The sequence below is a fragment of the Lissotriton helveticus genome, chromosome 3_1 (genome assembly GCF_964261635.1).
Source record: "Lissotriton helveticus chromosome 3_1, aLisHel1.1, whole genome shotgun sequence".
NCBI classification, from domain to species: Eukaryota; Metazoa; Chordata; class Amphibia; order Caudata; family Salamandridae; genus Lissotriton; species Lissotriton helveticus.
In genome coordinates, this window is record NC_136061.1 from 1,467,881,974 (window position 1) to 1,467,907,395 (window position 25,422).

Below are 25,422 nucleotides of genomic sequence, written 5' to 3' on the forward strand. Positions count from 1 at the left end.
TTAGCTGTGGACCGTGGGTAGATACTATTATTCAAGAACAAGGGTCCTTAGCATTTTAGATAAAACAAACAAGATAGAATATAGGCCATAATTGGAGACTATATTTTGTCACTGTCCAGCCGGACAGTAAGTTTTATTTTTCAACAATGTAATTCTTGTGAAAAGAATAACCAGGCACAATCCTGTACCACAAGACAGAGGAACACAAGAAACTGAAGAATCGAAAAAATTAGAATAAAAGGAAAACAGGCAAAAGAAAGAGCAAATGTTGGCCACTTATCAAATCAGTGTTACATTCAAGGTATGCCAACCAACTGCCAAAACACAACAAATTTTACACAATGGTTTAGGTTGCGAAGGCAATCTACATAGTCGACGTTTCGATCCCTAGTGCTCAATTAATTGGGACCATCATCAGGACTGACAAATTTACATTATTTGCCTGTCAGTATGTATTGTTTTGACGCCTGTAGAGAAATATAAGGAGGAAAAAAGGCGAAAGAGAGAACTGTTTTAGAATTTCAAAACATTTTCTGTTCACTAGACCTGAATCATCATGGATCACACATGATAACAACACTCTTGTACTCGGAACCGGCTTGTTTGTGCCTATATCTGTGATGCACTCGTGGAGGGGTTGCTTAATCTAAAACGACGTGATAGTGACTTTGTGAGCAGCACCATCTGACATAATGAATAAGTAAATAAAGAAAAATTTTTGCGCGAACATTTTCATTTGGAGCCATGCTATGTGGCTAGTACATCAAAATCGACGTGACAGTGACTTTGTGAGCAGCACCATCAGACATAATGAACAGTATTTGCGCGAACATTTCCATTTGGAGCCGTGCTAAGTGGCTAGTACATGCATTGGGCGTCCTTCGTAAAGTGACTAAATGAAACCATTATTTGCGCGAACATTTTCATTTGAAGCCGTGCTAAGTGACTAGTACATGCATTCTGCGTTCATCGTGAGGTGACTAGAGGGGCGGGCAGCATGGACTTACCCTGGGTCGGCAGGGGTAGCGACCCTGTTCCAGGTGGTTTGGGAGGGAGTTGTGGGTCAACGACCTGAAAAAAGCGGGATGTTCAGATTCGGGTACCACTACGGGCCGGACTGTACGGGCTTAAAACGCCGGGGCGCAAAATTACCTTGAGGACTCAGGTGGTCCAAACTCCGTCTGGGAAGTCCAGAAACTCATAGGTAGAGCACGTTCCCTGTTGGGCAAGGAATTAAAGTCAGAGCGAGGTCTGAGCAAGGCAAGGGTGCACAGGATACAAGGATAGAAAAACGGGGGGGAAAAACCTCGTGTGGTCAAGGGTTTAATGCGCTCTTACCTGCGGGCGTGTGGTTTTCAATCTATGTCTAGATCAGCATAGTAGGGCAGCGGGCGGGCAGTCAATGTCCTATACAGCGCTGTTACTCACTGGGGGCCAATGCACTTAAATGTGAGTGCAGGGCGGCAGCGTGCAGCGCGTCCGTCAGTAGACGTCAGCAATGGGCGCCATCTTGGGAGGGGAGTGAATGGCACATTCAGTGCGCCATATTGGGTTGGTCAGGGCTACGAATTCGGGCAGCTAGGGGGAGATGAACATAGGGGTTCAATTAATGCGCCTTGTATGAGGACCTCAAGAGGGTGACATTTGTGAAATTAACCATGCATATAGTGGTGAGAGGGTGTTTATTTACAGTGCAGGTGCAGGGTAATTTGGTGACATTACAACAGACCATTAAAACTTCTCATATTGGGCGACCAAAAATTACAAGTACGAATCTAGTCTCCGTAGTTTAGACAATACTTCCAGAAAAAGCAGCATTTTAATATAGTCCTTCAAAGAAGGCTAGTCCAGTCCTCTAGGCGATTCAGACCTTTCTGAATGGTGTTGAATTGGATCATTGTTCTTAGTTCTTCCTTATTCAATAGCTGAGCCAAATTGCCGCCTCTTGGGGGAAGTTTCACGACTTTGAGGATGGTCCACTTGATGTCGTTCTCAGTGTGTCCTGCTGAATTATAATGGTCCACCAGAGGGGCATTTGCAGTGTTACATCTGATCCGGCTTCTGTGTTGGCAGATTCTAGTCCTTACTTTCTGCGTTGTTTGACCCACGTACAGTTTGGGGCAGGGGCATTCAATAACATAAATCACATTTGATGTGTTACAGTTTGAAAAAGATCGTCTTTCAAATGTGATGTGCTGGTGCGTGAATTTTGTGCCCTCCACCGTGAAGTCGCAAACAATACATTTACCACATTTAGCATGACCTACAATGGGTGGCAAACCCCACGCTGCTTCGAGTGTGTTCCCTTGCGTAGCAACTGGGAGAGCCGCCCTCACGAGATGGTCTTTTAGATTTTTATTTTTCTTAAACGCAAAGAGGGGTTTATCAATCATGATACTCCCTACATTTAGAGTTGGCCAATGCTTAAGAATCGATTTACGGATTCTGTTGGATATTGGAGAGAAGGTGGTGACACAGGCTACTCTCTCTTTCTGAGTTCTTTCTTTTGGGATTAACAACACTTCCCGCGGGCAGTACCATGCACGTTTGGAAGCTTGTCTCACAATTCGTTTAGGGTAGCCTCTGTCCTTTAGTTTTGTGGACAATACCTCGGCTTCTCTGAAATAGTCTCTCTTATCAGAGCAGTTGCGTCTGATCCTCAGAAATTGTGAGTATGGCAATGAATCTCTGAGGGCCCTGGGGTGATTGCTTTTATAGTCCAAAAGCGTGTTGCGCTCTGTGGGCTTGCGAAATAACTTTGTGAGAAGCTCACCCTCTGCATGGTAAATGGTAAGGTCTAGGAATGCTATCGAAGACTTGTCGTGGGTGAGGGAAAAGGTAAGACCAAGGCAGTTATTATTGAGCCAATGGAGGAACTGTGGTAATGTCTCAGAGGGCTGAGTCCAGATCATAAAAATGTCGTCTATGTAACGACGCCAGAGTTTTATGCCCGGATAGAATGGATTTCCTGGCACCAGGATTGAGCCTATTTCTAGCTGGTCCATGAATAGTACGGCCAGGTTGGGGGCAAAAATAGCCCCCATAGATGTCCCCTTGATCTGTTGGTAGTAGGTGTTGTCAAAGCAGAAAAAAAATTTTGTCAAGCAAAGCTCGAGTAGTTGCAGAATAAATAAGGAGGGTACCCTGTGTGGACGGGGCCGTGTATCTAAGATTTTTTGAATCACTAGTAAAGCAGCCGTTTGCGGGATGTTTGTATACAGCGATTCTACATCTAGGGTGCACAGGGTTTCATACTCTGGGTCAAATTCCAAGTGTTCAACAAAGGTAATCATAGACATGCTGTCTCTGACATAGCAAGTCGTGGAGGGCACGAAGTTTTTGATAAAAAAATCAACATAGGCCCCAAGTGGTTCTAGCACGGAACCACATGCAGATACAATTGGGCGCCCGGGAGGGTTGGCGAGGTTTTTATGTATCTTTGGCAAGGTGTATATTACCGGGATGCGGGGGGATTTGGTGTTGAGGAAATTATATTCCTTCTTGCTCAGAAATCCTTCTGCACATGCTTGGGATGTTAGCTCCTTAATGGTATCTTGTATTTGGCTGGTGGGATTGCCAGGGAGCCTTTGGTAGTGCTCCGTATTATTCAGTTGGCGCAAGATTTCTTCTTTATAGGCCTGTATCTCCTGAATCACTATCCCTCCACCCTTATCTGCACTTTTAATGATTATGTTGTTGTTGCCTTTCGTCTGAAAGCCTTTTTCCAACTACACCCCAGCCCCAAACAAGAGTCATACACACCATTTAGACCACCTTCCACTTTTTCGCCCACATCCTCGATGGTTCCGGCGGAAATTGTGACTTTTGAAAAACTAGTTCTAAATGACTTGTCACAGATTCAAAATCAGAAACTATTCGTTCCTTATAACATATCTCTGTCCGAAAAAAACGCCATCAATACCCTGAAAGGCAACAACAACATAATCATTAAAAGTGCAGATAAGGGTGGAGGGATAGTGATTCAGGAGATACAGGCCTATAAAGAAGAAATCTTGCGCCAACTGAATAATACGGAGCACTACCAAAGGCTCCCTGGCAATCCCACCAGCCAAATACAAGATACCATTAAGGAGCTAACATCCCAAGCATGTGCAGAAGGATTTCTGAGCAAGAAGGAATATAATTTCCTCAACACCAAATCCCCCCGCATCCCGGTAATATACACCTTGCCAAAGATACATAAAAACCTCGCCAACCCTCCCGGGCGCCCAATTGTATCTGCATGTGGTTCCGTGCTAGAACCACTTGGGGCCTATGTTGATTTTTTTATCAAAAACTTCGTGCCCTCCACGACTTGCTATGTCAGAGACAGCATGTCTATGATTACCTTTGTTGAACACTTGGAATTTGACCCAGAGTATGAAACCCTGTGCACCCTAGATGTAGAATCGCTGTATACAAACATCCCGCAAACGGCTGCTTTACTAGTGATTCAAAAAATCTTAGATACACGGCCCCGTCCACACAGGGTACCCTCCTTATTTATTCTGCAACTACTCGAGCTTTGCTTGACAAAAATTTTTTTCTGCTTTGACAACACCTACTACCAACAGATCAAGGGGACATCTATGGGGGCTATTTTTGCCCCCAACCTGGCCGTACTATTCATGGACCAGCTAGAAATAGGCTCAATCCTGGTGCCAGGAAATCCATTCTATCCGGGCATAAAACTCTGGCGTCGTTACATAGACGACATTTTTATGATCTGGACTCAGCCCTCTGAGACATTACCACAGTTCCTCCATTGGCTCAATAATAACTGCCTTGGTCTTACCTTTTTTCTCACCCACGACAAGTCTTCGATAGCATTCCTAGACCTTACCATTTACCATGCAGAGGGTGAGCTTCTCACAAAGTTATTTCGCAAGCCCACAGAGCGCAACACGCTTTTGGACTATAAAAGCAATCACCCCAGGGCCCTCAGAGATTCATTGCCATACTCACAATTTCTGAGGATCAGACGCAACTGCTCTGATAAGAGAGACTATTTCAGAGAAGCCGAGGTATTGTCCACAAAACTAAAGGACAGAGGCTACCCTAAACGAATTGTGAGACAAGCTTCCAAACGTGCATGGTACTGCCCGCGGGAAGTGTTGTTAATCCCAAAAGAAAGAACTCAGAAAGAGAGAGTAGCCTGTGTCACCACCTTCTCTCCAATATCCAACAGAATCCGTAAATCGATTCTTAAGCATTGGCCAACTCTAAATGTAGGGAGTATCATGATTGATAAACCCCTCTTTGCGTTTAAGAAAAATAAAAATCTAAAAGACCATCTCGTGAGGGCGGCTCTCCCAGTTGCTACGCAAGGGAACACACTCGAAGCAGCGTGGGGTTTGCCACCCATTGTAGGTCATGCTAAATGTGGTAAATGTATTGTTTGCGACTTCACGGTGGAGGGCACAAAATTCACGCACCAGCACATCACATTTGAAAGACGATCTTTTTCAAACTGTAACACATCAAATGTGATTTATGTTATTGAATGCCCCTGCCCCAAACTGTACGCGGGTCAAACAACGCAGAAAGTAAGGACTAGAATCTGCCAACACAGAAGCCGGATCAGATGTAACACTGCAAATGCCCCTCTGGTGGACCATTATAATTCAGCAGGACACACTGAGAACGACATCAAGTGGACCATCCTCAAAGTCGTGAAACTTCCCCCAAGAGGCGGCAATTTGGCTCAGCTATTGAATAAGGAAGAACTAAGAACAATGATCCAATTCAACACCATTCAGAAAGGTCTGAATCGCCTAGAGGACTGGACTAGCCTTCTTTGAAGGACTATATTAAAATGCTGCTTTTTCTGGAAGTATTGTCTAAACTACGGAGACTAGATTCGTACTTGTAATTTTTGGTCGCCCAATATGAGAAGTTTTAATGGTCTGTTGTAATGTCACCAAATTACCCTGCACCTGCACTGTAAATAAACACCCTCTCACCACTATATGCATGGTTAATTTCACAAATGTCACCCTCTTGAGGTCCTCATACAAGGCGCATTAATTGAACCCCTATGTTCATCTCCCCCTAGCTGCCCGAATTCGTAGCCCTGACCAACCCAATATGGCGCACTGAATGTGCCATTCACTCCCCTCCCAAGATGGCGCCCATTGCTGACGTCTACTGACGGACGCGCTGCACGCTGCCGCCCTGCACTCACATTTAAGTGCATTGGCCCCCAGTGAGTAACAGCGCTGTATAGGACATTGACTGCCCGCCCGCTGCCCTACTATGCCGATCGAGACATAGATTGAAAACCACACGCCCGCAGGTAAGAGCGCATTAAACCCTTGACCCCACGAGGTTTTTCCCCCCCGTTTTTCTATCCTTGTATCCTGTGCACCCTTGCCTCGCTCAGACCTCGCTCTGACTTTAATTCCTTGCCCAACAGGGAACGTGCTCTACCTATGAGTTTCTGGACTTCCCAGACGGAGTTTGGACCACCTGAGTCCTCAAGGTAATTTTGCGCCCCGGCGTTTTAAGCCCGTACAGTCCGGCCCGTAGTGGTACCCGAATCTGAACATCCCGCTTTTTTCAGGTCGTTGACCCACAACTCCCTCCCAAACCACCTGGAACAGGGTCGCTACCCCTGCCGACCCAGGGTAAGTCCATGCTGCCCGCCCCTCTAGTCACCTCACGATGAATGCAGAATGCATGTACTAGTCACTTAGCACGGCTTCAAATGAAAATGTTCGCGCAAATAATGGTTTCATTTAGTCACTTTACGAAGGACGCCCAATGCATGTACTAGCCACTTAGCACGGCTCCAAATGGAAATGTTCGCGCAAATACTGTTCATTATGTCTGATGGTGCTGCTCACAAAGTCACTGTCACGTCGATTTTGATGTACTAGCCACATAGCATGGCTCCAAATGAAAATGTTCGCGCAAAAATTGTTCTTTATTTACTTATTCATTATGTCAGATGGTGCTGCTCACAAAGTCACTATCACGTCGTTTTAGATTAAGCAACCCCTCCACGAGTGCATCACAGATATAGGCACAAACAAGCCGGTTCCGAGTACAAGAGTGTTGTTATCATGTGTGATCCATGATGATTCAGGTCTAGTGAACAGAAAATGTTTTGAAATTCTAAAACAGTTCTCTCTTTCGCCTTTTTTCCTCCTTATATTTCTCTACAGGCGTCAAAACAATACATACTGACAGGCAAATAATGTAAATTTGTCAGTCCTGATGATGGTCCCAATTAATTGAGCACTAGGGATCGAAACGTCGACTATGTAGATTGCCTTCGCAACCTAAACCATTGTGTAAAATTTGTTGTGTTTTGGCAGTTGGTTGGCATACCTTGAATGTAACACTGATTTGATAAGTGGCCAACATTTGCTCTTTCTTTTGCCTGTTTTCCTTTTATTCTAATTTCTTAGATTCTTCAGTTTCTTGTGTTCCTCTGTCTTGTGGTACAGGATTGTGCCTGGTTATTCTTTTCACAAGAATTACATTGTTGAAAAATAAAACTTACTGTCCGGCTGGACAGTGACAAAATATAGTCTCCAATTATGGCCTATATTCTATCTTGTTTGTTTCATCTTGTAACATACAGCATGATCTGAGAGAGAAACCATAGTTCCCTGATAAGACATTTAATAATGTTTTAAAAATATATTAATCACACTCATTCTTTGACCTGATGCACTAATATTTTTTTTCTTCTTTTATGGATGCATTGATTATTGTCCGTGCACACCTGTTGTTAAGCAGGAATTTTCTGAAGTTATTGGTTAGCCTTACCTCATTCTGTGTGCAGTAATAAAATTCCTGAACTGCTCTTCCCCTTGATAAATACAACTAGTACAAATAAGATTGGAGAGATGTGGTGTTTTAGATTACCTTTTAAAATTGGTCACATAATTTAGGGGGTCATTAGGATGGAGGACGGACTGCTGTCCGTCCCCCATCCTGTGGTAAACCGGGACGGTCTGCAATACATGCGGCCGGCCCGCATGCCAAATTAGGATGTGACCGCCACCATGGCGGTCGCATTTTGAAATGTAACATTGCGGTGGGTGCTGCCGACTGCAGCACCCGCTGCAATGCCTAAAAGGCATGTTTTGTAATTTACTGCACTATTTGACAGGCACTACACGGTGCCCGCCACTTGGTGCATCGAAATAACCTAGTGCACAGCTACCTCACCCCAACACAAAGGGGCCGGCTTTGGGCCCCTAAATCCGTTTCCGCCTGTCTTTTTGTGGTGGGATGACCACAGTGAAAAGACAGGTGGGAAGGGCTATCGTAATCCCTACAGCAATGCTTCCCTATGTTTTGGTTCTGCAAGGCGGGCGGATAAGGACCATCTTGCGGAACCGTGGCGGACGGCCTTTGCGTCCACCACGCTTCCCTGAGGATTCTCCCCGTCATCATAATCTGGCGGGTGGAAAATTGCTGTCAGATGGCGGAGGGCCGGCCACCGCACAGCTGGCGGTAGCCGTCCCTCCGTCCCTTGTAATGAGTCCCTTAGTTTCTGAATTGGGTAAGTAGGCAGACCGACATATGAGGAATCAGCTTGGGTGAGATGAGAGTATAGCCTTTTCAAATATATTCTATGAGAAGTTCACAGACATACATGGATATGCCAAAAATTATTAGCATCATAACAAAGCCTTGGTGAGAAACATGCAGTCAGGCAAGAGAAAACACTGCTGCCTGGCTTTTGAGAGGCTGTTCACAAAGAGTTATGAAACTAAACTTTAAATGGGCTCTGCTGTTGTTTTCTGCCCCCTCCCCCTTCAGTTTCAAACTGACTGCCAGAAGATGGGGATGGTCCACAGTAAAATAAAATTATATTTTTCAAAAATGCACAAAAGATTTTTGGTGGGGATGGTGTTGCTTCATGCCAAAAGGCAAAACAACATGTAATGTAGTCCCCACTTTCAGCCTGAAATTAGGTTGAATCTTTTGACCTCATCCATAGCACCCAATTGTATGAGGTTCATGTAAAATATTGCTGATGCATTTTTTGGCATCAGGATATTGTCTGGACCTACTTTTGGAATTCTGACTACTTGTGTGGGTATGTAAAAGCTTGAATCTGCATATGGATAGATTACAATATCAGTTGCAGAGCTTCCAGTGCATCTAGCACCATTCAGGAAGCACACGCCAAGCATAAGCAACCCCAATTACCATCTTGCAGGAGTCTTTGGTGCAGACCATTGTGGATCCTGAACATTAGAGAAGTCGAACTCAACCTCATGAACATAAATGACCACCACGTTCCAGACAACTATGACAAGGTCTTTCTGAAAGCGAGTATGTTTTCAGCAGTTGTCTTGTATTGCATTCAAGGTTATATCCTGAGCAGCATGTTAGTAGCGGTGGACATTGGGACGCATGAATCTAGTGACAATGTTAGACCACTCTGATTATTTTAAGATTCCAAGGGAGAAATCATGAATATGGATAGAAAGATAATTTGCATATGGATTATCTTTCAGTTGTGAGAAGGCTACGTTAAAGTAGTTTTAAACCATTGTCAACAAATCAGCAACTGTGGTGCAAAATCTTCAGTACCAAACTGTATTTTCCACTCTTGTTGCAAAGGGAGTTAGGTTGCAATTACATTGTTTGCATGAGAAATATTGACCAGACACTGAATATTGTTGTTGTCACAAACTCAATTCAATCCAGTTTTATTCCTGAATCGGGTTCAATAATCTTTTAGCACAAACTAAAAAATATTTAAATACAACGCAATTTAAAATCCTAAAATATATCTAAAATTTGTACTGTTATAACTCAATTTACAGAATTCATTTAGTGGCACAAATTTCAATATAAAACAATGTACAGCCAAGTTGATACATACAAGATTTAAAAAGTGTATCATACTCCTAAATACCAAGTTGACTGTAAAGTTCTTGAAATATCAGAAACCACTCGAGTGCTAGTATCTGTTCTGAATATCTTTAGCCAATAATGCTTACATCCCATTGTCCAACCGAAGGGGACAATCTACTTAATTCTTGGTCTCTGATATGCCCTGTAGATAAACAATACATACTACTCGTTCCCATTAGCAAGATTTAAAACAGGGCAAAAGTTCGACTCAGCAAGCAGAAGAAAACCAAGCCTACACTTTATGTATAAAGCTCTTGCTAGTAGAGCATTAATGTAGTAAAAAAAACTAAGAATTTACATCATTTTTAACTGTTAAAAAATGATCAGTGAGTCGCCAACTCATTACATTAGACATGGATTGTCCTAGCACAAAAGTCAGTATATAGATTCTGTAATTCAAGCACCACTGCAGGGAATTAATACAGGGTTCAACTAATATTCACTCAGGCCCAAAATAGCCAAACCAAGTTTTAACATGTTTCATTCAAATAATCTTAAAGATTTTAAATATGCCTTTTACCTCTAGGAGAGCACTTCTGTAGGGATCCAACTCATCTGTGAGCAGAATGTGTAGTCAATATGAAAGATCTAAGAATTGCAGAATCGGATATACATTTTAAACCACGGTCGAAGTGCAGCTACTTTATGATTTAAGAGTTATTGGGCCACATGCATCAAACTGTGCATTTGTGATTCTTAAATTGCAATTTTTAAGAAATCGCAATTTAGGAATCACAAATGCTTATGCATGTAGGAATTGCAATTTTTTTCTGATTCCTACACATTCTTTATTTGCGACTTGCAAATTGCGATTAGCAAAAAAGGAATTACTTCCCATTCATTCCTATGGGCCTAGAGGCCCAAAGGAATCAATGGGAATTGAATGCATAATGTGTGGGTCACAAATAGATACTAGCAAATTGCAGATGCAATTTCAAGGTTGCAAGTGTGCCAAAAGGACACCCTGGTGCAACCCTGAAATTGTGCAATTTCAACACATGTTGCGCACACACATGTCCCAAGGACATGTATGTGTGCAACATAGAACTTTGAAAAATGCAATTTTGTGCATTTTTTAAAGTTCTCGCAAATTACCATCAACTCTGAATTGATGGTAATTTGCGTTTCTTAATTGGGAAATCGCAATTTTGTTTGGGTTGTTGCATTGCATTTATGGAATCGCAATTTGCGATTCCCTAAATGCAATAGCAATTTCTCTAATCGCAATTATAGCGATTACTTACATAGCGATTTTTGCATTTGGGATGCTGCATCTCAAATGCAAAAATTGCGGTCGCAAAGGGGCAGATTCACACTTTACAATGATGCATGAGACCCATTGACTTTTAGCAATTTGCAATGACCTAGAATGAGAATTTGACAACTTGACACCCAGGTAATCAAATTATGAAACCTTCTCTAGTATAATATGACCCTTTTGCATTCAGGTATAAAAAGATCTGTGTGTGAACTAAAGATCATTAATTTGGTCTTGTCAGCATTGAATTCTAGATCATGTATTGAGCAGAACTGTCCGCCGCCCCCTCAGCGTTTTAGCGATCAGCAATCTGTTGTTTGCAACTAATAGGGCCAGAACTGTTTGGCCCAGAGGTGATTGAGAATCATTTTCACAGCTGAGCAGATGGTCAATACAACCATTGACAATTGAGAGTGAAAATGTCAGTTGTCAGTGCCAGAACGTAGTGCTACTGCAGCCCCCTGTTTATGGTAATTTGCTCTGCTAAATCAAGATTAGATACCCAATGGACTTGTGCATGATTATCAGAATACAGCCTCATTATTGATGTAATTAAATTCAAAGGCACCCCTTGATTGATTAATAACTTCCATTGCAATAATCCATATTGATTGTTACCCGCAGATCAACAACGGTTAACTCGAGATGGTCTTGGTTCGTGTTTACTGTTTTCCATGTAGTAAGAAGGAAGCAAAATACCTTGTCCACAGTGCTCACTTTTTTCCTAAAAACAGCCTGCGAGTGGGACAAAGTTTTGTTTCCACTAATCCAAAGTAACACCGTATCTAATTTGTGTTTGCTGAAAATATTTTGTATGTTGTTAATAAGTTTTCTGGGGGAACACAACAGCCTTGTTTTATGTGGTAATTATTTTGGATCCCTTCCTTCAGGAATCAGTGCCCAGGCTGCAATTACATTTAACAGTTAATTAATGTAAGGGTCACAGATAAATTGTTTACAGAACAAAATGTCTCACTTGTGATCTTGTCCTGTCCTTGAACCTTCCCTTTTTTGGGCTTGTATGGCTTTTTAGCATACTCTCAAGTGAAAAGAAATAATGGGCAACAGCTATTGGATATTGGGACATCAAAACTCAGCACTGATATATTAAAGCTACAGTTCACAGGTGGTGGCTCAGTGTGACGTTTTATGATATAGTGAACTCATGCTTGTGGTTGGATGTGAACTTTAGCTTTACTTACATCTTTACGCCCACCATGTATGATAATGTGCCAGAAAGCTTTCATATCCTTTGAGTAAAACCTTTCAATACATCCTCCCATATCAATTGTTCTCATTTAGCTCTACTGCTCTTTTGGATTTGGATTTGCAACAGTGAGAACAATTTTTGGTGCCCTAGAGTGTGCATCAAAGTGCCTATGTGTTTCATAAACCAGGAGATTAGATTGTGATTCCTTGATAAAAATGTTTTCAATGATATAAGTATTTTGTTGTGTATTTCAGATGCTTGTTTATTTGTCGTGAATGGCTGTCTTAAAGAAACAAGAGCCATGGTTACTGTCTCATAACCACTGCAAAGTGTCTTTGATGATGAAATGATGTCTACCTACTTGACTCTTTTTCAGCTGTTTGAAGCATCAATAGAATCACCACTTGGGCTCTTGACGTTTGCCAAATCCATAATTAAATCTCTTTTTAAATATAATGCCAGGTGCTCATGAACAATCTCCGGACTAATATGTACTTTCATTTCAAGCATAAATTGCTAAAGGAAAAAATTAAATAGATCATTGTTGATATTATTTACACTGAGCCACATGCATCAACCTTTTTCCAGTCGCAAACTGGCCGATTTGCAGAATTGTCCTGTTTGCAAGTGGAATAAGGCCTTTTCTGATGTATGAACCCATTTCCATTCATAAATTAGGTAATCGCAGTTTTTAGGGATTACCTAAATTTCAAATGTATTTAGGGGATCGCAATTTGCTAAATGCAAAGTGCATTTTTCAAAGTGGCATGTGGCCCACACACATGCCCTTAGGGAATGTGTGTGCCTCACATGTGCACACTTACCTATTTGTGGGGCACAATAGGGGGGCCTTAGGCCCCCTAGAACCCTTGGAATTGCCTTCACAATTTGCGCTTACCAATTTGGTAATCGCAATTTGCGAAAGCATTCCCATGCATTCCTATGGGCCTGTAGACCCATAGCAATAAATGGGAATGCATTCCTTAAAAGCGATTCGCAATTTGCGAATCGCTATTAGGGAATGTTAAGCATTCACAAGATTAATTGTGAATCCTTCATTCATAGGCATTTGCGATAACCAAATAGGGAATCCTTAAAATCTGCTATTTGTTCACCACAAATGACTACCTTGATGCATGTGCCTCATAGTTCCTTCTCCTAAAAGTGAGCTATGCCAGTCTATCAGATGACGGAAGCCCCTTAAATGCATGCATCAGAGCGGCAACTTGGAAAATACGAGTAGATCAATTCCTTATCACAGGAAATGTTAAGCTAGAGATTCCCCAATATTCATCATTGTTGGCTGCAAGATTGATTGTTGGAAACAGAGATTCAAAAGTTACAATGAAGTCTCCTGCAACACTTTTATAGCAATTCTTCCTGCTGGAGTCAAGGAGCCTGTCTAAAAAATATAACGCCAAAGAATCAACTCCTGGTCATTCCCTTTTCATAGACATTGACCAATAAGAATCATTTTTCTCTTGCTAGTTTGATTAACAGGCCTATAATACATGTGGAGCCTGTCTTGATCTGCTTTCTTGTGCAATTAAGTGAAGACCCACCCATCTAATTAAAACACCAGATCCTCCACCAGTTTTAGAGTGCTGTGCTTCAATGCTAAAATCCATATTGATTGATCTATTTTTGAAAAGTTGCCGAGGTTTCTTGAAAGAGTCTGAATTTAAAATCAGAAAAGGAATGCCCCCAGTTTATGTCTGCTAGTTTAGACTTTCACACATTCCAGCTAAGTAAAGTGACTGTGAGGGCTATTGGTTGTGCAGAAGCAACGGTATTTCCCCTGTCCTTCTTGCTCTGTTCAAACCTCAGAGTGATTAGATGGTTCCAAAGTGAGTTGGGCATTTGCTCAACCACAGTTTCATTTTTAATGTCTAAGAAATCACCAATGATGCAAGCCCCTTTCACTGGATTAAGAGGTGCGCTTAGTTTGGGTGATATAATGTTCAGGTATTTAGGCTCACCTACCTGATACTGTGGCAGAGCAGTGAGTGAATGCATCTAGGCTCCCACTGCCTTTAGAATTCTCCATGTTGTTGTTAAAATGTGAAAAAGCTTTCATCCCCTAGGGAGGACTTAGTTTAAAATGGATTTCTGACCCAATCTATGGGAGAGTCCTTTGGTCAAGCAGAATTGGCGCTTTTACTGGGCTCCTTTCTATGAGTTAGACTTCAATATAATCCCAAGATTCAGTGGTAATTGTGTGTTGTTTCACATATATGATATCAGATTGATTAATTGAATGGCAATGAACATTGCAAACCCCAAACCACTTTATTTTTTTGTGAATTAGACTCTTGGTTGTTTGGCCAACTTTTCTGAAACTAGTCATATAAATGCCCAGCTTATTGCAATTCTCTGTCCCAAAAATAACCATCCCCCTCTTGTGATCTACATGAGGATGAAATGGGGTGTGTACCTTTTTGTAATCTGGAAAATCTTCCTCTGGTTGTACACAGTTACATATTTATGCATTTTAGGGTCATTCTGGCTACTATGTAATCATTCTATTGTATTGCGTATTGGATAAAAGGGACAGCCATGCCTTTTGATGTTGTAAATGCATTCTAGTTTGAAAGGGAGTCCCTGTTGTGACTCTCCACTTGGTTCATTTCATATTCTCTGCCTTTCTGCCTTCAGTTTGACCTTGCATTTCAACCTTTTTTCTTCAAAACCCTATTGATGTGCAGGGAGGATAAATGTTTGATGCCGCCCTCGTGGAGACACATCCTGATGCCTCAGTGCCACATTCCTTAATTAATTGGGTATATGCTTAGAAAACAAGTCAGACAACCTGGTTGTCACTTGCCTAAGATCATGTACTTCATTTTTCAGTAAGGTAATCAACCTATATACATTGGAAAATGGGTGAGAAGAATGCAACCACCCTTCAAACAGAATAGAAGACTTTTGGAGGCGTGGAACTGAATTATCCTCTAAGGTGTCCTGTGACTTAAGTAGTATGAGAGGGTCAAATTTGCTCGAGCAAATTTCATTGGATTCAACATGGACTCATTCACTCTGCTGTGAAGTAGTACTAGTCAAAACAGAAATTCTGTTAGAGGTGCTAATATTGTCCATTGATAAGAGCTTGATTGCTGGAATATACGTATTGGTTGTCTTAGTTTTTTGGAGAAAATAAATGTAGCTACCATTTTACTGACTTTAGGGCCCCCTTTGGGAATTTCTTTTTCAATTAACATAGATTTGTCTACCTCAATTATAATATCAATCTCATTGCAATTTTGAGTAGCAGCAGTGTTTGTCATGAAGGGCGCACCTTCCCTTCCACTTCCTTCCTTGATGTGTGGACTTGTGGTTGATGTAGTCCCCATGAAAAAGCTCTCTATTTCTTTGTGTTCTTTGGAGAAAGCTATTCCCATATTGGTAGTTTTTGAGTACAAATATATATGTCTTGTGAGGAGTGTGATGAAACGCCAGCCTTCTAGTTCCAATATTTTTTAACTGCTTTACTGTATTTTTTTTTTGTTTAGGCATTTTGCACTTTTACACGTACAGGAGTACATCATGAAACAACAGCTTCAGAATACTGGATATACCTTCTGTCCAAATGTTGACATTCTTGTTTGTTCATATTGTATTATGTCTTACACTTTACAGTTTGTCTATCATCTGTTATATACATCCATTACAGGTCTTTTGTCTCTTATCATACATTTTAGCCAATATATCTATTAAAACAAAACTTAACAGAACCTCACAAATCTCCCACCCGCCCCCTTCCAGTCAGTGCTAGTCTGCGAATTCTGACCACCCACTTATTTTTTTCATATCTTTGTATATATTGTCGTGTTTTCCTAAATATGACCTTAGTTTGACTTCTGCTTTTAATGGTGTCTCCCTGCTAGGGCCCCTTGAGACGCCAAGTCCCAACCCCCCTCTAGGTCCGACAACATAGAGGCCCATGCCAATCTGTCTTCCTCAGCTTTTTCATCTTTTCTCACATCTCTTTCGCACCAGCTCTGTGGTTGCCCACTTGAATATATCTCTCATCCAGTCCGCATATTTTGGTGGTTGGGGTTACATCCATGCTATCACTATTCGTCTTTTGGCCAAAACCAACCTTAGATTGACAAAGCGTCTGCTTAGCTTTACATTTTTTTGGCTTGGGTAATAGTCCCGATAATATCTGTTTGATCTCTTTTGGTATATTCCAACCAGTAGCTTCTCCTAGAGGAGTCAGGACCTCCTCCTGTAAAAAGGAACACTGCCAAATCATGTGGAGGAAATCTGCCCCCTGAGCCCCACATCTAGGACCACCATCCATGCGAGATTGGTATATTATATGTAATGTGCGCGGGGTAAGATATGTTTGATGTCCTATATTGTATTGAAGGAGTTTGAATCTTGCATTTGCACTGACCTTTTGAACACATTCACGTACCCTTTTCCATTCACATTCAGTCAAAAGTTCATTCATTGATGTATCCCACTTTTGACGAAGTCCAAGATGCCCCATAGGCAGGTCCTTGCGTAGTGCTCGATAGAGGTGTGAGGTGAGTCATCCGCCTCATGCCATGGATAGCATAACCCGTAGTATGTTAGTGGTGGGGGGTTCCTATAGGATGCCCTGCCAAAGTTCTTGTGCTACGCTAGATATTTTACAATACTGGATAAACTTATCTGGCCCTAGTTCAAAGGTATTTTGTGCCTCCTCCAGAGACATAAATGGCCCATTCACGTAGAGGTCTCCCAGTAGCTGGCAGCCGCCATCTTCTCACCGACATACCAACATGTAGTCCGCAATTGAGGCGAAGGGTCGAATCGCCCATAAGGGCTTGTCGGGTCCATATGGGGCATGTTGTACAACCCGTCTCAGTATGTTTTCCCATATTTTTGACACATGCCGTATTATGAATGGATTCTTTTCAAAAACTCCACCCCCAATATCAGCAATTCAGCCAAAGAGCCATTTCTAAATATTCCGGCTTATGGAGGTTTTTCCCAGTTATCCTCGCTGTCTAAACAATGGATTGCTTTTTGCAGTTAAGAGGCCATGTAGTAGAAATCGAATCAGGGTTCCTACAAACCTCCCCGCTCCCACGTTCTCTACAAAGTCGTTAGTGGCGCTCATCTTCCTTTTTTCTCCCATAAAAGATCCCCAATGAGACCTTCTATTATGGTGAACTATGATTGTGGAATTATATAGATGGAGTGTTGTAATACATATAAAAACCGGGGTAATCCAATCATTTTGATGATTGCTATGCGCCCCATAAGGGATAATGGTAACGCAGCCCAGAAACAAATCAATCCTTTTAGCCCCTCTATCACATGGCCGATATTGGACTCATGATATACATCGGCTGTATTTGCCAGATATATACCTAGGTATCGCTCTCCTTCTTTAGCCCACCGTAAATCAATGGGCGGTCTCAGCTCTGGTTGAACTGTGACCAATCTACCCATTGGGACCACCCTGGACTTCGTACGGGTAATATGGAGTCCTGATATCTCCCCGAAGCTTTGCATTTCTGCCAACAGTACTGAGACGGACGTTCGGCTGTGTCAGGTAGAGTAGAATATCGTCCGCGTATAGCGAGACCATATAATTGGTTCCTCCCAGCCTTATTCCCCATGGCTCCATCACAGCTCTCAGCCAAATTGCCATTGGTTCCATCACTATTGCAAAAAGCAAGGGTGAGGCGGGCATACCTGACTGGTGCCACGTCTTAGAGTTAGTTGCCTTCATACCATTCTGCCCACCTGTACTCAAGCTATAATGGCAGCATAGAGCAATTGGGTCTAATGGAGGTATTGATCGGTCACCCGAATTCGCCAAAGGACCTGCCACATGTATGACCACTCCACTGAGTCGAATGCTTGCTCAATAGCTAACAGCGATGCCGCACTGCCAACATCCAGCAGTCTAGGGGCCTGCCATACATGTGCTAGTCGCCTCAGATTACAGGTCCTGTTCTTGCCAGGGAAGAATCCCGCATGGTTTGAGTGAATTAGTTGTGACATCTTCGGGAGGAGTCGCTCAGCCATAATGCCGCTTACATTTTTCACATTGATATTTAGCCACGATATTGGTCTGTTTGAGGTCGGCTGGCAGGGATCCTTATATTTTTTTAGTATCATGGCCACAAGTCCCTCTCCCATTGTAGATGGCAGGGCACCATGACCTAAATCCTCATTATAGACTTCTAGGAGTCTATCTACCAGAAGGGGGAAAAAGCATCTATAGAATTCTGCAGGGAGCCCGTCAGAGCCCGGACTCTACGCCGGTTTGAGAATGCCAATAGCGCCATTTATTTCATCTCTGGTAATCGGAGAACTCAGAGTCTCTTGTTCCTCGGTGTTAGACAAGGGAGTTCTATCATGTCCAGTTATGATATCATCGCCCTCGGATCTAGTCCAGAGCGGCTAGTGTATACCTTTTGCAGTTGATTTGCCAGGGCTTTGGCTATCGCTCTTTGCAAATATACTAATACCCCGGTTTAAGCACGGATTTGAACTGCTTTACTGTATTTTCTCGTATTGTTTGTATCAAAGTTTCAAAGAGATGAGCACAAATGTGTTTCTTTAGCTCTTCTTTTGAGAACTATTGGAGTACTTATTTTCTATATGAAGGTAAGTAGACTTTTATACTGATCCATTCTCTTTCTCCATCTCCTATTTCTTCTCCCTCTCCTTCTCCTTTCACCCCTCATCTTCAACTTCCCGTCCACACTCCTCTCTATTTTCTATGCCTCTCCTCTCCTTTTCCCTTTTCCTCGCCTCCATTGCACCTCTTCTTACCATCACCTCCACTCCTCTCTTCTCATATCTACTCATTTGCCAGTGTTCCCATCCTCTCCCAAGGCATGCATGAGCTCTGCGGGGACATTTCTCCACCTACATAAACTAGCAAATTTAACAAGAAGTTATAATGCTATTTTAATTCTAAATCATTATTCGAGAGAGGCTTGGGAATTTTGATTGCCTCCAAAATCTCACTCTGAGATTTCGGCTTTTAGATTGGTGGCCAGTATTTTGGGATTACCGAAGTACATCAGTTTCTCCTCTCCTTCTACCACAAATTGTGCAATGAGATTTGCTCAATACAGTGAGTTTGTAAGGTTCTGCCATCACAGACCACAGTTTAAGTAAGATTTGATTGGAAAGTTCTGTTTGAATGTCAGCATGGATCACCGCAAATCTACTCTGAAGATTCTTTGAATTTATGAATTTACCAGAAAAGGGTTCACTCAGCACTTCACCAGAAAGAGAGTTGATTTTGCATTTTAGTACGATATACATATCCTAACAGCATTAATAAATAATATTTTAGCAGATGTGTGAAAAAATGTTGTTTTACATTCAGAACTTGTCCTTTTTTCTATTTTACATCTGAGAAAAGACTGGTTGGTTTGCAGAATCCAATGCAAGACATCAATGCTGTAGGAACGTAGGATCTGCTTCTTATGGTTACCTCCACTTTTTGCTTTATGTTACACTGTTTTTGACTACTCTGACTAGGATCCTGCTAGTCAGGGGTACCCCAGAGGCCTCCCATGTGTTGAAGCATGTATTTTGCCACCCATGAGAGGTCATGCAAAATGGAACTACAGGCCTGCAATTACAGCCTGTGTAAGTTGGTGCATGCACCTCTTACTTTAGATATAGGTTTCATATATCTAAGGGTCACTGCACTCAAAACCTGTAAGTCTCCCCAATAGCAGGCCGTAACAATCCTGAAGGCAGGGAGCTTGGCTCTAAGTGAGAGGGTGCCCCTGCATGAGCAGGACACCCCTGCAGCCTACAGAGTCCATTCTCCCAGGTTGTCAGTGTATCAGCCATTTACAACATATAGAGTCGCATTATGCAACCGCGTATTGACCAACTATAAAAGTGCTGAAAGTAACCCTATTGTGTTTGGTATCAAACATTGTGGAATCATACCCTCACACCTTTAACCAGTGTGGGAGGTATGATTCCACCCCTCAGAAACGAGCTTTGTAAGGTCCCTGGTGTTCACGGTACCAGCCTTCTAGGCAGCGCAAAAGGGTTGCTGCCGACCAGAGACACATTTCTGCCCTCCTGATGCTGAGCCAAGCTCGAGCAGGGGAAGGCAGAATAATAGGCATCCTGTCACAGGAAGGTGTGGCCACCTCCAGGACAGCATTTAGTGTATTAGGCCTGGGTGGGTGCACTTGCCAGCGACCTAAAGTGTGCAGGTGGGGCACATTTGGTATCCCTGTGCATAGTCCAGTTCAAGCCGGTTCTGGGAGCCGTTGGCTCCTGCTCTGGTGCGAAACTGGACAAGGACATGGGAGTAACCTCCCCACTGTCCTGACGCTCCCCTGGGAGCGTCCCCTGAATCTGTCCAACCCTCTCCCGTGGTACGTAAGGGCTTACCTGGCTGTAGGATCCTAGATTCCATGTGGACAAGATTCTAATCAAGAAACTACTGACCTTTGACCATCTGGACACTCTGGACTTCGCTGGAACCAGTTTGGGCCCGACTTCGTCTCCCACTACGTCCAAAGCATCATTTGTGCCCGTGCACCATACAGGCTCCGTGCAGGACCGGCGTAGCATCAAATACAGCTGAAGAAATATCCCCTGGAGTGAAGGAGTTGTTCCCATGCAACCGCAGGCACCATAAGGCAATTGAATGGTCTGCTGATCCTAAGCTCCTGCAAACTCCGAAGGCTCCAGAAACACAGGAGGTGGGTTCATGTTTCTCGAGGTCCAAGTTGCCCTCTCACCAAGTTTGAGGTCAGTATCCCTCTTAGGGGTTGCAATACCCATGCCTCTGTGCACCGCTTACTTTTTCAAGTGCATACGCTTGTTTGCGTTCCTGAAACAAGTGCACTGGGCTCTGAGTAGCTCCAACATCTGGCACCATTTCCACCAAAGAACTTTGGACTTCTCGCACTGAGTGCTCCATAGGCTGTTGCTTTGTAATTTTACTTGAGGTCCCCTTGTATCTCCTGTGCCTCTGGCCTGTGGGTCCTCTTGAGGGTCAATACTGCCTTTCTTGGGCTCCCCTGTCTGCTCCTGGCTTGCCCTGACTCCCCTGTGTTTGGTGAGTTTCCTTGACCTTGCTGGTCCAAACTGTAACTGTCCTTGACCATTAGCCTGACACCAACCCCACAGCACTCGACATCCTTCATGGGACAGCTCGTATCCGGCTCCTGGTTGTCCTCAATGTCTCCTGGTCCTGGTGCCTGCAAAGTCAAGAACGCCCTCTTCACACCTGAATCACCCAACATCGGTGGGCATTCGCCTACCGAGCCCCTGGTCTCCTCCCTCTGCTTTCAGGTACTCTTCAACAGGAATCCACCTTTGGGTTTTCGACAGGCACTTTTCTTCTTTCCCACAGTGGCATTTCCTTGAAGTCCTCCATTGAGATTGATGACGATTTCCGACACCAATTCAGGCCTATGCACCTGGCTTCCCTGCGATAGGTAACTCTGGTACTATGGTATCCATGGATGGTGTGGCTCTCCAACCTTCTATGATCCAAAGGGTTTCCCCGTTATCCACTGCAAAGGGTCCTTAAACTTCAAAACTGCAAATGCGACTCTCCCATAGAACTGTACGGCCGCCAGCTGTCTTGTTTCCACACGGCACCCATCCTTTGTGAGGTCCCCACTTACTCACCTTGTGTGATTCCTTGGGGTCACAGCAATTCTACAAATTCTAGACACTGTCTTGACTCGAGTCATGGTTCTTATACAACTATTTCAGTATATGGTTTGGTCTACCCCTGGTGCTACTTACAATTGTTTCTGTGCTACAATATTGGGTGCTTTATGTTTATCTGCATGTAGTAGATACTGTGGAGTATTTACAGTGTTTTATAATAATACATACATATTTGTATAACCACTTTGTCATTTAACTAATACAATAAGGTTGTATTCTGGTAAAACAAGCTGCTTAATATTCCTTCAAGACTGAGCCTGAAGGCTGCTCTCCATAGCTACCACTTGGATAGCTATCTAAGGTTATCTTTAACCTCTTAAATCACCATAAGGGTTGTTTGGACTAGTGCAAGGTGCCCACTTTAATTAGTGGACATCATATACCAGGTCAACTTCTCACAAATACACTTACTGTTATGTCAAGGAATGTATGCGATAGTTTCTTATTATATCCTCGATAAAGAATTTACTTTATTAAGTGAATGAGTGAACGTCACAGTAAACCGCTAATTTTCTAAAGCATGAGTTCTTGCATCACAGAACTCATTACACATAGGACAGTGAGATATTGAATTTTAGAAACGTTTTTCCGAATTTTCGAAAGATTTGCAAATAAATCCATGATAAGATTGATTTTTAATTGATTTATATCCGTAAAGTGGGTGGGCTGATTGTAGTGTGAGAGTTAATATAAGCTCAGTACGATTTATGCGGGGGTGGGAATCTATCATGTTAAACGAAGTAAAAGAAACTTTGAAACGCATTTTAATAATAGACTGCATGTGCGCTGTTAGTTAAGAGTGTAAGGAGCAACAATATCTCAACTGTATTTACTTTGAAAGCAGAAACATTCGCATCGTTTCACCTGACTCCACCTTCTACAATCTGGATTAACCCTCCCTTAAACGGCTCCAGATCAGGACTCCTTAACTTGGAACCCACTGTTGCACTCATTGACCTTCTCCGTGGACGGTACACTGCTGCGACCATCCTTCTCCCCTTTGGTACATCCAAGGCAGAACGGGGCTCCGTGATTGCACCTCCCCTAAGATCACCTTCTTCATTTGGCAACCCGGTCCTGATGAAGATCCTAAATCAATAGGATCGAAACGCCGCTGACCCACGAAACAGCGCAACCTATGGCGCAACACACGCCTTGGTTCCAATACTAATTGTAAATACCCATTCACCAAAGAGGAACCAACTACTTTGTATATATTGTTTCTCATTCTTGTTTAATTTGCGTCCTTCGCTGTTCTCTCAGCCATATGTCACTTGCGCCGTCACCGTTTGTCTCACGATCACGTAGCACACTAAGACCCCTTGGGTTGCCTTAAACATTTTATGTCTCCGGTGCTTTTCCTTCAAACTGTTGTTTGCAAAACTGTTTCCTAAATTGCTTTGTTGAAAATATGTTTCTAAATATATGATGCTATATGCACTTCTAAATCAATTGAAATCTCGTGTCTCTCTTTTATGTCCAGATCTTTTGTAATGTCTTGCACCTACGAATGTTTCTGCTTTCAAAGTAAATCCAGTTGAGATATTTTTGCTCCTTACACATATGTACCCAGATCTCAATCTGGTCTATGGGTTATACTCCTGTTGTCTTTTCCTCTGTTAGTTAAGAGGACACTACTTTATTATAAAGATGTGATACACTCAAGGGTCATCATTATATATTGCTTTTGTTACTATTGTGGGGGAATAAGACTGTGGTGCTGTGATGCTGGTGAGAGGCAGAAGGAGGAAATAGCTGCAGGAGATAAAGGCCCATAGGGCCCTTAAATGATTACTGGTGTTCATTCACACAGGAGCCCACGTAGGGCCGTTAAATGATGCTTGCTCTTTTCTGCAGCTCTGGACCCAGATAGATGAGGTTGGCAGGCAGGAGATGTCTCTATTCTGGCCTAGCTCCCAGTTTTTGGTGACTAATTGAGGACGGAGCTTTTTCAAGCAAGATTTTGCTGCAACTGTTTCCAAAAACCAGATAATACAGATCTGCATTTTTAACTCATCTCTGTCTGGTCAGTCTTAAGCGCTGGGATGCTCCCGAGTGGCCACGCGCTATAGAAGAACCTAATAATAATAATAATATCTTTGAATCTAAATAATTTTACTTCTTTTACCATTGCATGCAGGTGCCATTAGCTGCAGACCCAGCTATTGCTCTAGCTGTCACAAAGACATGAAGCCATTTGGAAGAAGAGCATGCACACCAAATAACTATATTGTGCCATATTTGTACAACTTTTCTAGACCCTAAAACGTATCACTACTGCAACACATGAAATTCAGGACTTGTCAATGTCCAGATTATGTTATTTTTCATACTTACAACAAAAGTACTACCGCTTTAAAAAAAAAGGTCGAAGTGTTGCAAAGTCAAAAGCTCAAAGCTTAAAAGTGTTGCATTTAAGGAGTCTACAAATAACTCTGAGATTCAACAAATTAATGTATAAAGCTTAGACAGCAAGCTTTAGAAATAGAGATCAAGGCCTTTGTCTCTCTGTTTATGGGTTGTGTTGGCTAAAGTATATGGATTAACCTGGAAAATGTCTAAGTTATATATACGATTCTAGACACTTCAAGTGAAAAAACATGAAGATGCACAGCTCTGCTCTGAGCCACCTCAGCGGTTCATGATATGAGCCCCAGGTCCATATTTACTAATCATTTGCGCAATGCAACACAGTGCATTGCTGCGCAGCAGGCAAAGTTGCTGCGTTGCTGCGTTGCATGAAAAGAGTGAAGGCAAAAATGCTCCACATTTACAAAGATAAGGAGCATTTCTGCACTCTCCTTGCCCTGGCACACTCTGTGCTGCATAATGCCAATTTAGACACCGTTCCACCATAGTGTAATGATACCTGGATTAAAGCCATATTGTTTTTTTTGCAAAAATGGTCACTTTCATGTACTGAAAACATTATTAGAGGCAGAATGCAACACATGTGGCAGGGGGAAATAACAAGGAGAAATAAATAAATGTTTCCTCGTTAACCCTCACTGGGGAAGGCAGAGCAATTTGACACATGCCCAGGTTTACTAGCTTTAGTACATCTGGAAATGAGCCAAAAGTCCATGGGTGGATGCATGGTAGCACACATGCTCCTCCATGCAACACTTCCCAAATTGAAATGTAACCTAATGCAGTGCAAGCAGCTGTGTTGAGTTAACATGTCTTTACAAAGCCATGCAAGGAGGTACAAATTCACCTTGCATGGCTTTGTAAATTTTACCAAAGCCTTTGCGTGATGCAAGGACTAAGTAAAGGCTTGATAAATGTGTTTCAAATTTCCCTAGTCTCAGCCATTTAACTAGGGCCTATATACATCAGGCTGAATATTTGTGATGGGATTTATTGATGTATACAAGGGTACAACCATTTTAAA

The 25,422-nt window shown here is 42.6% G+C and overlaps 1 protein-coding gene across 1 annotated transcript in view; it reads left to right on the forward strand.

Moving 5' to 3' along the window:
* Nucleotides 1-25,422, forward strand: part of LOC144824267 (contactin-associated protein-like 5) — a 1,441,011-nt gene that overhangs the window by 1,382,776 nt on the left and 32,813 nt on the right. The gene's annotated exons all lie outside the window — the stretch shown is intronic.